The following is a 14,617-nucleotide window of genomic DNA, read 5'->3' on the forward strand; positions in this document are numbered from 1 at the left end:
TTGACCAATCATGGAGAAGACTAATACATAATTCATGTGTATTTGTTCTGAAGATCATGATTGGACATCTCAACACAAAAACACCCAACATAAGTTAAATCCTTATGAAATAGGACTTCTCATACTTCATCAAATACGTTAGAAAGTGAATTGAGTGAGGAAATAGACCCAAAATATTTGAATTCAGGTTGAAAAAATATTTTCAAGCCTATAAGTTGATGGGTGTTAGACACACAATCGATTGATACATTGAAATCCTACTACTATGAGTTTAATTAACAATCGACTGATCAAATGATCAAGCAACTAGTGTGAACATTTGATTGATAATCCTATCAGTTGACTAATGGCATTAGAATTAATGTTAGACAACTCCTCTTTGTGATTTTTCTTAAACCCTAGCCCGATTTTTGTAAAATATCAAAAATGGGTGAATCACCATAAGGGAATTTTTCAGAATTTTTTGAAATTTTTGGAAATTTTTCGTGAATTTTTCGGAGCTCATATGACGAGTTTAAAGGGATCAAATATTGGACCCAGGAAAGCCTGTTTAAGCTACCCCATTTTAACGAGAAAATGTTTATTTTTTTTATTTTATTCCTTTTCTTTTATTTTTATTTCTTTTATTTCTTTTCCTCCGTTTCTTATCCCATGTGTCGAGCCATCCCCAACGCCGTCCCCACGCCTTCTCCTCTCACGCCGATCTCTACCCTAACCGCACACAGCGGTTTCTCCTTCCCGAGTGTACAAAATCGTGCCCGATCACTTCTCGCTTCTTCTTCTTCTTCTTCTCCCGAACTCCTTCCCCTCTTCTGATCTGCGCGCCGACACCGACTGCTGTGCCCTAATTTCCTCGTCACCTTCTCCACACGAAGGCGTCGTCGCCCATAGAAGCCTCGCTCTTCTGCCCTAGGGCTCGAGCCACCGTCGGTCGAGATTTCCCTCAGCCGATCCCTTCCCTTCGGCTGGGGTGCCCTCGCGACCTCGAGCCTCTGAGTCGTGCCCTAGATTTGGTCCACCGCCACCCCTGCATGAGTTGGCCTTCAACCAAAGGCGAAGATCCAAGCCCTAGTTGCTTCACTCGTGCCCTAGACCTCACCATCGAGTCTTCCTTCTTCGCCATCAGCCGCTGGCAGAGAGGAAACGAGGGGTATCGAGTAGGTAAGACTTATTGAGTATTTGGATTTTTATCCTGTGCTGAATTGATGGGCTAATCGTTGTGGTACAGTCACTATGTGTTCTCCGCAGCAGCTATTCATAGTTTCTGGTAACAGATTCCGGCAGTGGGTACCTCCGGCTAGCATATTTCGACGGCTGCCATATCTGCTGTGATCAACCGGAGAGGTCTAGCGTTGAGGTAAGATAAGAAATAGAGGAATTGTTTCATTTGTAATAGCGTACACAAGATTTGAACTAGGAAAGGTTAAGAATAAATTGTATTTGAATTTAATTAAGTTAGGTTGATAATGCTAGTTGCAAATCTTAATTGGAAGGTGAAATAGTTAGAATTTGTTTAATTCAAGGATTTTAAAATATAAAGGAAGGATAAGATTATTGAATAGGTTTGGAGATTTTTGTTTAGCTATATAGCTAAATACATTATGTTTGATATCACAGGACTTTGATTCGAGACGATGTCTCGACGAGGGATCTATTTCGGATACGATCCTCTTATTGGAGGCGGGTACTTTGACTTATCTTTTTATATATGTCATTTGATATGCATAGTAGTTTTTAACAAGTAGTAATAATTATGTTTCTTATCTGCATCGGCTTGTCACTACCGGCTACTTGTTACATGCTTGTTTTGCTTACTTGTTATGCATTCCATGTTAGTACCCACATGATTTTATATGCTTATAGTGGTAGTGACATAACCATGCCTTGTTATTTTCAGGACCTAGGTTTTTATACCTTATTTGACCTATGTACTTAGACCATTGATTTGATCCATTTATCCTATGGTACACATTATGTAGAGATGGATAGTATCAGGATATTTCCATGCTTAGTGTCATGCATCATCTCGCATGATTGCATGCTGTGTGATTGTTGGCTTCATTATTGTTGAGCATATCGCCAGTTACATAGATTTGCATACACCACCACTCATGGGTTAGTGGTATGTCAGACAGGGTGTGTGGCAGTTCTGTTGTTAGGCTCCGCTGGTCAGGTGACTCAGCGTGGTAGCCGACAGATAGTTCTGCTCTATTAGGCTTCGCTGGTCTGGTGACGCAGCGTGGTAGCCAGCAGACAGTTTTGCTCTGTTTGACTCCGTTGGTCCGCTCATGGGTAGTGTGACGTAGCGTGGTAGCCGACAGATATCCCTCCTTTGGATTATCTCAGGGAGATGAGAGCATTGCGCTCCCCCACTTATGATTTGGGGTAGGAGGATAGGTGTATTTCGACAGCATCCCGTCCACTCGGTCACTCAGAAGCAGTGATGGCAAAGTGCACGGTTGTCACAGCTCTACCCACTCGGTCTCACCATCGTGTGTGAGACGGCTGACTAGCAGTAAGGGTGACCAGGACATGTCATTGGCATCATACGCATTGATGCATTTATTGCTTGTATTTGTTGCACTTATATGCTGCATTTTTTGTGGATGTATATGTTTGACATGCATACAGGATTTCTATACCTCCCGGTCTGATGACCTTGTTATCTCTGTACCAAGTCCTGGTTAGTACAGTTTTTCTCCTGTTTATTTCAGTTTGCATTTATCATTCCTATATCAGGAGACTGTATGCATAATTATTGCTATTGGTTATTTCTTACTATGCATGTCAGTAGTTACCCACTGAGGAGTTGACTCATCCCGTTGATATTACTATTTCAGGTTGAGGTTGTTCGGAGTTCTCCAGTCGCTTGTCTCCTTGCAGATTGCAAGGATGTGTGTTTATCTTTTGATTTTCTTATTATACTAGTTAGACTATGTTTTAGACTTATTCTGGTTTTACTCTATGGATATTGTATGATTTTTCCTTTATATGTCGATGAGGTTTTAATTTGGATATATTCTGCTACATGTCTGTCGGGACGGCAGAAGAGGTAAGTTGCTTTTATTTGCGACATTGTGATTTGAGTTTTATGGGTGTAGTTGAGTAGAAATATGATTTGAGTTTTATGGGTGTAGTTGAGTAGGATTTTTGATATGATTTTCCTTATCGTTGCATTAGTTTAGTTTTACTATTAAACTGCATGGGCGTTTGTTTATTTTTATTGTTATTGTTCTGGTCGTGTTGGCCGAGCTGGATGGTTGTAGGAAGTTTCAGACTGTCACCCGTACAGGGGAGATGCTATCGAAATTTCTTCTGATAGAGACTACCTGGGACGTGACAATTTCAACCTCACATTTCTTTTCCTCCAAAAACCCTAACTTCGTCGGCATACCACCACTCTCAAAGCTCCAAGCTCACTCCTCTCGTCAATCTTCTTCATCACTCCTCTCAAAGGCTCTAAGCTCAATGACTCTTGGGTATCTCTCTAACACCTCCACCAACCGAAGGATTTTTGGTCGGCGTCTGGAACCATTCTTCCTTAGTCCCCATTTGAGTTGAGTGCTTTTCTCAAACTAGGGATTTGGTGACCTTCTAGCCTTCTCTCCGGTGAGCAAATCTTTTTTTTGACAAGTGTCCTTTTTCCTCTCCAGTAAGGTGTTTAAAGTTTTCCATTTCTCCCTAAGGGTTTAGGGTTCACCATTGTGTTATTCTCTTTTCTCAGGTGAGCACCATTGTGTTCACCAATGTCTCTATCTTTGGCGACTAGATTCCTCTTCTTCGACAGATCGGCTGAGCACAATGCTTCTCCTTCTCTAGTCAGTGTCTTCATCCGATCCATTGGAATGATGCCTATGTAACGATTATTTAGATTACATCATCTTTTTATTAGTTTTGTTATTGAGATACTAATCAATTAAATCTAAACAAAAACGTAGACTTCAAGTGGTCGTCGGCACCTCTAGAAATAACACATCTAGGGCAGATGTATTTTAGTGGTGGCAAAAGATGAATATGTTCATCCTCAATGTCCCGTCAATCTGTTCTAAGATTAACACGAAGATAAATCATCTAGTAGGCATAAATTTCAAATTATTTTGGCATGCTACTTTCATGAGAAGATTTTTCGTTTCTACTGTTCGAGTGTGATTGACATAATTGCATTTATGAGTTAAAGAAATTAGTGAATTGTGATAATTCCATTAACACAAGTTTACTCTCTAAATTTTATGACAATCTGCGTCTTGTCAGGAACAATCTCATTTATAGGACTCACATGACTCAACGTGACCTTGACTTTTCCACGAAGATACTTGAGACATTTCTAGGTTGTCGGCCTGTGTGAGCTCTTTTGTATGTTATCCCTCCTATCTCGAGCCTTTTGATCGGCTCTCCATTAGCTCGATGTATAAGGCATTTTATCATCCTAGATCTCCTGGTCAGCATATATTTTTATCAATGGTTAAAAGAGTCGGTGGTCGTTCAATGACATGAACAATTATCGAAGACCATATCAATCGTCTGATAGTCTACAACAATCGACTAATATCTAAAATAAAAACCTTGACTCAAGGATTCATATAAAAGAAAAAGCAAACGTTTGAAGGGGTAGAGCTCTCATCTCAAGCCAATGTTTTCGTACTACCTGATTACTGAGAAGTTTCTTGAGCTCAATCTCTATCTTTGGTGCAAACATTTGAAGAAGAAGAAGCCTATATATATCAAGTAAAATCATTGTAATCTTTTCTTGCGTCATCTCCTTTTGTACTGTGTTGTAAAACTATCATAGAAGATTTCTCCACTTTCAATTTTGATTTGGGAAGGAGAATTTCATTAGTGATGATGGATCGGTAAACATAGATTTTGAATTAATCACCTAAGAAGTAAATACCGAATAAAATAAGTGTTAGGGTTATAGGTGTATTTTACTTTAAATTTTCACTGTAAATTAAATCTAAATAAAAAAAAGTGAAGTGAAATGTTCAAGCCCGAGCCCTTACCGCCCTAACAAGAGCATTAATTCCTTGGAAAAAGACCCTCAAGACATGACATGGAGCTCTAAGTTTTTAAAGTTAGTGCTGTTGAAATGTTCCGCTATCTACTAAATTAGATAATAATATTTTACTAGGGAGCTCTCTTTATGTTTCTAAGTAATATTTCAAATTCCTTCTGTTCCTCTCTTAAGAGAAAGGGCTCGAGATGTTAATACTCCACTGAAAGAAGGGCCAAACACAATTTTAGAGTGGATAACTACATTATCGCAAAGTCTCCTTGCCTTTGGCTCCTTTTCATGCATGGCTTCTTGTCCTTGGCGCTTAAATATAATTTTATCTTTTTTCATATATTCAATGTTTCTAAGGTTTTTTCCTATATAATTAAGATTTCAAATTTAAGATAACTATATTCTTATCACAATTTTATTTAAAACTAACAGCTTATAACATCGAACTTATCTTGAGTATGATTGATTATCTAATCTAGCACTAATATGACACGATAAAGACAAAGTGCTCCTTTAATATAGGTGTAGAACTATAAGCAAATTGTCCATCACACTCCAATTTTAACATTAATCACATTATTATACATCATTCATCATATTAGTATACTATTTTGTCCCTTCGTATGAGTATAATGGTTAGCGCATGATGTGTTGACACAATGAGATCTGGGTTCGAATCTTGACAAAACTGAGATAAATACCTTCCTTATGTGTTAGTCACTATTCCAAAGGTTAGTAGCTGCACGTGATTTATCTCCTCCGTATTAACCTTGGGACGGGTTGACAGGGACGCTGGAGACGAGCGTATTCATCTTTTGTCACAATTCATCACATTAGTATAATGTTAAATTATTATAAATACTTGAATTAAATCAAAAACTATCACCCATCTAAATCGAAGAAGTTGGATTATATATATACTTCTTCCATTTAGATGGGTCATATTGTGTCATAGTGATTTGCACTTTCTAAGTAAAACGTGATAGGCTCCATAAGACCATGTTTTGATTTCTCCATGTTGTATAAAGCAAGCATGGCTAGTGAACTCCAAATTGTCTTGACTCTGAAAACACCGCTGGTAGTTGGGAAAATATTGTGAAATGCATGTGGAACTTGGAGACAAGAAGAGGCCGTCCCTGTTTGAAAAGGAGTTGACTACAATGTCCCTTTCTTCTTCCCCACCATCACTTCAATCTGCCCCCTTGTGATATATCCATTGATTTGGCAAATCCAATCCATTATTAAAAAAAAAATAATTATATTCATCTCAAATATTCTTTAGAGTATGTCTCTAGATTATATAAAAGAAGATAAATCATATAATTAACTTTTAGTCGACGGAATGATTAGGGATAAATCCAACCCATTATTTGCAGCTAGCGAGATCAAACTAAGTTTCAATCCATATCTCACCTGACATGACTTGTCTTGTCCTTGAAATATTATTTTTGATTCAAGTTTGTCTACTCTGTATTTTTCCTAACTACTTAGAATTAATAAGGAAGAATTAGAGCCTTTGATCTAATACTAAAATTATTATCATGTGATCTAATGATCATACAAATTTGAATCACAGAAACAATCCCTTAATCATAGAAACAACCCCTTTAATAAAGATAAGTCGATGGCATATAATAGATTATCCTCTAAAATTTCATATTTTATTTAAGATTAATTATAAAAGTATTATTTAAATTTAAAAATAATTATATTTTTTAAGAGGTAGGTTGACTCTTGTAAGTAAGATATGACTGACAAAAGTTAAAAAGGAGAGACCAACCATCCACGGTTACTTCTTTTCATGAGGAGGCAGCAAGTAGAGCCGTCAATTTGGGTTGGGCCCGTCGGGTTGACCCGTCCCGCCAAACAATTTAAGCGGGTTGGGTTGGAATTTTATCAACCCAAGTCCGCCGTGGGCCGACCCGCCTAGGCCCGCGACCCGCGCGGGTCGGCCCGCTTGGGCTTGGGTTGGCCCGCGGATTGAAAAACACATGTAAGATAAGTTTTAGGCCAATTTATTATCTTTCTTTGTTATAATTTTGAAATAAAAATAGTACTTTTCATCCAACATAAGTACTCGTTTGTGTTCATTTATATTTAAAATACATGTTTATGTATATATTTAATTGTAGAAACTTTTTTCGAAGTAAAATGTTGAAGATATGAAATATTTTTTAATTCTTTTAAAAATTTTTGATGGGCCCGCGGGTTGGCCCGCCAAACCCGCAACCCACCTTAGAATGGGTTGGGTTAGAAATTTCCCAACCCGCCAAGTTGACGGGTTGGCCCGCCCCGCCCCGCCAAATGGTTAACCTGCCACGGGCCGATCCGTCCAGCCACGAATTGACCCGTCTGACAGCTCTGGCAGCAAGGTTGTAGATTAGCCTAAATAATGAAATGAAAATTATAAAAGTTTTGATTTGATCACTTGGAACACGTTAAGCTGTCTATAATTTAGGTCTTTCCTTGTACTATAAAGAACTAAACTCATCTTTCTCATTTGTGAGGGTGGGTTTGTGGAGGTGATCTCTCAAAGGTTGTTTTGAAAATAATATGGAACAAAGACGACATATAGTCTATCTTTTAAAGGAGGTGATTGTGTTAGCTAGACATAATTATGTTGTACCTTACCGTCAAACCCAATTCATTGTGATAACTTATATATGGTACTATATATCTTAGTGATCCATCTGTATAGTGGCCCACTAGATGCTTAACACAAAAGTCAAAGTCAATGCTAGAATAAATGACATGTTATAATACACTATAAGAATAATAGTACAGTATGACACAAATAATATCCTTATAATATATTTATGATGACACTAATGTTTTAATGGTATCTTCAAAAAAAAATGTCCTATAAAATAATATCGTCTTAGACGTTAGAATTACAATACATCATATATGAACTAAAGGATCTATTTATACTAGGGTTTAGCTTTTATCAATCTCTAAAACTCAATACAAATTGAAACAATAGCACATGAATGGCTGACCTGAATCCATCGCAAAGGCTAATGTTTCTTACTTGTCACCGGAGTTCCTGCTACTGTGGAAAAGTTTTCTACAAGAGTGGGCGACAGCAATCGTCCTTAACTTTCTCTTGATGAGGAAGAGAAGAGGTTGAAAAGACTCTAGAACCTTGCCCTAATTCATGAGTCTCGTCCTTTATATACTAAGTCCATCCTATAGGGACTATTGCCCTTAAAGTCCATCCATCTGTAACAGTCCATCAATGTTAATGAACCAAGTTTTGGATCTACACATTGAATCCACATCCAAATCCAAACCCTTCTTATATGCAATGAAACATTAGATCACTTAATCGAGTTTAGTTACTTTAATGGTATTTAGTAGTTGTGTGTGTGTTAATTAAGTGTGAGCCCAACCTTATGGAGATTAAGTCCATCCATGTGGACTCAATTAAATCTAGTCCACCCATATGGACTTAATCCTACAAGACCCTTCTCATATTCCTGACATTTAATAATTCGTTATACAATATTAATACTAATGTTAAAAGTGTTACAATTTAAAAATATAACGTTATTTAAAATGTCAAAAAAAAATCATATTTTAAAGGTATTTATATATGTCTTGTTATTAAATGCCACCAAAACTTATTTATTATGAAATTTATATTTTTATGAAGATAATAAAAAATGTCAATAAAAATTATTTAAAAGATGATTTTAAAATTAAATGTCACCTTAATTAATTTATAATGACATTAATAAATATTACTATAATAATTTATAAATATATTTAAAGTAATCATTGATATTTATTTAGAATATATAATATGAATTCAATATTTACACATTATCACAATTCATCCATCATTTAAAATAGAAAAAAAAGCTATAAAATACAATCCATCATTTAAAATAGAAAAAAGTTATAAAATAAAATTTAAAGTGCAAGTACATAATTTAAATTTATCCAACAAATATTTAAGTCAAAATTATAAATACAAACTAATAACGAGACATCTACATCCAAAACTAACTAAACACTGTACTTAAAATATTAAGTTTTAGAAGTAAATCATATCACCTCTGAATATGAGGCAGCACGTCTAAGGACTTTCATCAACTGCCTTTTCCCATTGTCCGAGTTTGGAACGACAAGCAGCTTGGTTGCAGTAAAGAACAGGATTTGCAAGGTCATACTTGAGTCCTTCCTCGTGAGCTAAGCTTGCTTCCGCAAATTTTCCTGAGTCAAAGAGTTCAATGCCTAATGCTCGTGCTCGAGATACAGCTCGTGTTGTTCAATAATGTATATATCTCCACATTTCTAGGATCAATCTGCCTTGCTAATGTATATATCTCCACATTTCTAGGATCAATCTGCATTGTGAAGGCATTTTCAAACCTGAAAATTATACATTACACATTTTCAATGAACATACAAATATTGAAAACTACCTTAAATTCAATATAACACTTTGACTTCATCTTCTTCGAGCCATGTCCACCTGGGAGTAGAATTCCAGTATCTCTCAAGCCTAATTTATCTGAAGCTATACGCTATCATTAAAAATTTAGAAATGGGAGTAGTATTCCTGAACTCTGGGGATAATAAAAAAAAAATTCAATACCTGATGCCGAACCTCGTGGATCAAACTCATCAAAACCATTGCTATTACCGTTGTTGTTTGTTTAGATAGAGAATATGAAACATTATATTGCCTGAACCATGGTTTTCAATTTTGACAGTGGAGCTAGCTGCTGGCACAGGTGGTGAACCCTGATTCAGAGTTTGTGGAGGAGAGTTTGTGCTTGGTACAGAAGAAGGTGCTGTTGGTGCAGCTGCTTTAACTCCACTGATATTTCTACCAGTGGAGTTGTTAGAAAAAAGAATTTCCATAACAGGATATGATTGTATGCAAGGTGTACCTATCTCCTTGCACATGGTTGTGGACATCTCTTGTGGCTTCTTCATAGCTTGGTGGGGCACCACTACTCTGCTCAGAAAGCCTGCGGTCCAGCTCTCTGGTGTTTTATTAAAATTTGTCAGTCGAGAAAGGCACACAGATATAAGACTCACAACTACAATACAAAAGAATTCAAACTGCTCACCTTTCATCCCGAGGAACATGGTCAACTCTGCCACCCACACTTCAACATAAAAGACAACATAAACAAACATGATTTTTAAAACATTCTTTAATGAACATGGTTAAAGAAATTTTACTCAAAGGAAGAGGACAATACAATATTTACTCAGCAGACTAGCATCAACTCATTAACACATAACAATGCAACTAAAATCCAGATGATTTACTGATTATGAGAAGTAATACTACAGATATAGTAAGAGCAAAAAACTAACCTGATTGAGCGGTCATCATCATCAAAGGAACACTTTCTACTGAAGCCTGTATTTCTTGAACCATAAGCACCTTCCTGACCTCCTCTATGCTCATCATCCTTATAACCATCTCTGCCATAACGTTCATCAGAGTACCTACCATAACGATCTTCCTATCGACCATATGGATCGCTAACCCTGACACTTCTATCATCAATTCATCATCTTTGTAACCCCAATCTCGTTCCTTCCAATTACCATACAGGTCATCATCTCTACTAGCATAACGACTATCAGAATGATCATAACGGTCACCATAATGCCTTGGGCTTAGATATGAATCAGGCCTACTTGAATGTGTACTTTGAAATCTACACGAGAACAGAAGAACTGTTAATAGACAGAGTGAGTGAACCATACCATAATTATTTTAGAATTCAGTAAGATTGCTTGTCGCGGTTAGCTGCTGCTTTTTGCCTAACTTCCTGTATCCTTTCTTTTATCATTAATTAGAGCTACGAGGGCTTGGGATTTCTTTCTAACATTATGTCCCTGATCTCTTCCACTTGAATCAATGTACTGGAAGTCGGATAAAATCTGAAAGATAAGCATCATTTCCAGTTAAACAAGCACATGCATTGTACAACACTATAACATCAAGGCTATGTACATTATTGTGGAAGAAGAATAAGATTATGAATATTGCACTACCGATATCTGGTAAGCATGCTCCCTCATGTCGTCAATTACTCGCTCAGATCCATTTCCAACTAGGTACTTCAAAACAGTCAATGCCTGAATCTCACAATCAAAATAAACATATATATTAACTAAAAAAAATATTTCATCAAAACAAAATGAAAAACAAAAAACAATGGTGCATTTCATGGACTGTATAAAAATTATTGAAAGAAAGATTTCCTCAAGATCCAATCGAATAAAAAGAATTGTTTAAAACAACTTGTAAACATGACGCCAGTTTTTCCAGTATCATTGATCCTCTTCCAAAAATTCAACAGGATCAGGCTGTGGGAAATAACAATGTTGTTTTTTTCTTTTCTTATTGAAGGGGAACCTGAGAGAAGATTAATGTCGGGAAACGAAAGGTGGATCGCTCAGCTTCGTCGCTGTGCTGCGTGTGAAAAAGGGAAAGCTTCGTGCAGCGTATGGCTAATTGGCTACGTGCGGAAAAGCGGAGAAGGGAAGACCATTAATTAGGTTTCGCCATACATTTATTAATAGAATAATACAACATTTATTAAATATGTGTGATCCGGTGACAAGGCCACAGGCCCTCATGAGGGCAAGGTCAACGACACGTGGAGGTCAACAGTCAAAGGGGGCTTGACGAGCGAGCGGGACATGCTGATCACTAGGCAATGACCTTCATCCAAGAGAACAACCATCTTGCCGTGAGCCCAGATTTCCAGTGCAGGAAAGAAGAGCATATGGCCGAGCGGATAGTCCACTCGGCCGCAGTGCAAAGCAAGAGTAAGGGTCGAGCAGTTGCCCGTTCGGCTAGGGTGTCAGGCTATGAGAGCCGAGTAGGCGACGACCCTGAACCTTCCTGGACGGACGACCACCTACGCCAGACCAAAGGCGAATATTCTGGCCGAGCGGCTTGATGGTCGATCCGGGAAGAGGAAGTCAAAAAGTATGGGACAGCGGGTACGTCATCTTAGTAACCCCTGTTGCTGACAACAGGCATGTTCGAGGACCAGGCCATACTCAGTATCGTACGACAAAGGGTTCTGCTGTCCCATCAAGGAGACGCTCAAACTGTAGTAGTATGGCGTCAGACATGATCTTCTGACAAGCCCATGCTGCGGTATGGTATAGGACACGTGTACACCTCGGTTTGTGTGCACCAAGCTCCCATAGCTCTATATAAGAGCCCTTAGACTTCACCGGAGGTATGAAATCTCTGATCCTGGAAGCCACCTTCTTGTTTGTCTTTTGCCTGACTTGAGCGTTAGAGGGTTGTCGCGGGAACCCCTTCCCGGCTCGACTTCTTTGCAGGTTCGCCGGAAGTTGGTACAAGTGGTCGGAGATCTACTTCAGTAGTAGGAGAGCGCCACGTACCCAGCGTCCGTTGATTCAGCGACTTGGACAGGATCAATGTGATAAACGATCTAATTTGGTATTTACAATTTTTTTTTTACTCATGATTAGAAGTTATTCTTGATAATTTTAATTATTCATTTAAAGTTATTAACAAAAATTCTGTTTGATTTAAGTAATCAATAATTTTTGAATAATTTTTCATGTCCGATACGTCAACAAAAAGGACATGCAACCCAGAATCAGAAAACCTCGTAAACTGAGATTTTTCTTAATTCTGGGTGATCCGGTAGTAAGAACGGGGAACCTTCGTTGGCGGAAGGTCAACGACACGTGGAGGTCAAAGGTCAAAAGATTCAACCCTGAAACCCGACCGACCGGACTGAGAGGGTCGACCGGCCGGGAATCCCCCGAGCCAAATGAAAGACAACCCGGCTAGGGTCAGGTTTCCGATGCTCAAGGTAAAAAGGTTTCAAGGCCGAGCGGGCTGTCCGTTCGGCCGAGGCACAAGGCAACAAAGACAGGCAGGAGCAATCTCATCCGAGCATACGACCGGGAGTCCTCCCAGTCGGACCGATACCTACAACCGGGGCAGAAGTGATATGTCTGCCGAGCGGCCGAACCGCTCAGCCCTGGAACAGACAGGATGCGCAAGAGGACAAAGGAGACAGGGGATAACATCATCCTCGAGACATCTGCCGCCGACAGGCAGCAGGGTTGGCGGCCGAGCCGTACAAAGGATCATACTGTGGAAGCTTCCACGGTCACATCCGGGATATGCTCGGACGATTGCGGAATGGCGTCAGGGGTACTTTTCTGACATTGGCTCGTCAAGGTATGTTTGGGGAAGCGTGCACGCATCAAGAAGCGTGTCCGCGCCTCCCCGGGGTCCTATATAAGGGCCCCCAGACGTCGACAAAGGTATGCGGAATCCTCACTGTAGCCACAGTTACGTTGCCTCTCTCATTTCTCGTTGCCTGACTTGAGCGTCGGAGGGTCGTCGTCGGGAAACTCCTCCCGACTCGGCTTCTTTGCAGGTTCGTCGGAGATATTCATCGTCGGCCAGAGACAGCGGAGCGTGCCACGTCTCCAGCATCCGTCGACTCACCGCTCGGACAGGATCACTGGAGTTAACGAATTTTCTTTATCAAAAATATCCTCCGATAAAAGAAAAACATAAAAAAAAAATAAAAATAATAGAAAAAAGTAAAAAATAATTTTAAAAAAATGAAAAATTAGAAAAAACATAAAAAAAATAAAAAAAACGTTAAAAAATAAAAAAAAAAGTTAAAAATATAAAAAATGTAAAAAAAGTTAAAAATATAAAATATAAAAAAAAAGTAAAAAATAATAAAAAAATAAAAAATAGAAAATACGTAAAAAACTAAAAAATAAAAAAACTTTGAAAATTTTAAAAATTGAAAAAAAATATTGGAAAAAATAAAAATAAAAAACTTTAAAAATAATGAACAATAATAAAAAATTAAAAAAATTTAAATTTAAAATTTTTAAAAAATTTTAAAAATGTAAAAATAAAAAATTTTTAAAATAAAAAAAAAGGAAAAGGTAAAAAAATAATAATAAAGAAAAATGTGGAAAAAAAAAACATAAAAAGTAAGAAGGTAGGGTTTAAATAATAATAATAATAATAGGTAGGGTTTAAATAATAATAATAATAATATTATTATTATTATTATATATATAGTTCGTTTTATAATAGTAAGTAATGTAAAATATTAAACTAGATTATTTATTAAAACTTTCAAATAAATAAATTTTTATTACATTACTATTACTTAAGTTGAATCAAAGAGAACTGTCAGATGGATCAATCCGTGGTAAGGCGGCTTGGCTCATAACGGGTCAACTATTTGGCGGGGCGGGGTGAGCCAACCCATCAACTTGGCGGGTTGGGAAATTTTCAACCTAACCTAATCCAAGGCGGGTTGCGGGTTTGGCGGGCCAACGCACGACCCCATCAAAATTTTTTAAAAAATTAAAAAATATTTCAGATTTTCAAAGTTTTACTTCGGAAAGGTTTCATCAATCAAATATATCCTTGAACATGCATTTTAAATATAAATTGACTTAAATGAGTAATTTTATTGAATGAAAAATATTATTTTTATTGTAAAATTATAATAAAGAAAGGTAATAAATTGACATAAAACCTCATTTACATGTATTTCTCAACCCGCGGGTCAATCTAAACATATCGCGGGCCTAGGCGGGTCGGCC

The 14,617-nt window shown here is 37.6% G+C and overlaps 1 long non-coding RNA gene across 2 annotated transcripts; it reads right to left on the bottom strand.

Moving 5' to 3' along the window:
* Positions 1-9,601: 9,601 nt before the first annotated feature.
* On the bottom strand, positions 9,602-10,287 carry LOC121983093. 2 transcript variants are annotated; one of them, XR_006112380.1, is made up of 3 exons: positions 10,087-10,287; positions 9,904-9,999; positions 9,602-9,830 (listed from the first exon to the last, which is right to left on the bottom strand). It is a non-coding gene; the product is annotated as an uncharacterized LOC121983093 (long non-coding RNA). The 2 variants fall into 2 exon arrangements; XR_006112381.1 differs by having other exon boundaries at positions 9,602-9,839.
* Between the last annotated feature and the right edge of the window lie 4,330 nt (positions 10,288-14,617).

This window comes from Zingiber officinale, chromosome 5A (assembly GCF_018446385.1).
Source record: "Zingiber officinale cultivar Zhangliang chromosome 5A, Zo_v1.1, whole genome shotgun sequence".
In the NCBI taxonomy this organism is placed as follows: domain Eukaryota; kingdom Viridiplantae; phylum Streptophyta; class Magnoliopsida; order Zingiberales; family Zingiberaceae; genus Zingiber; species Zingiber officinale.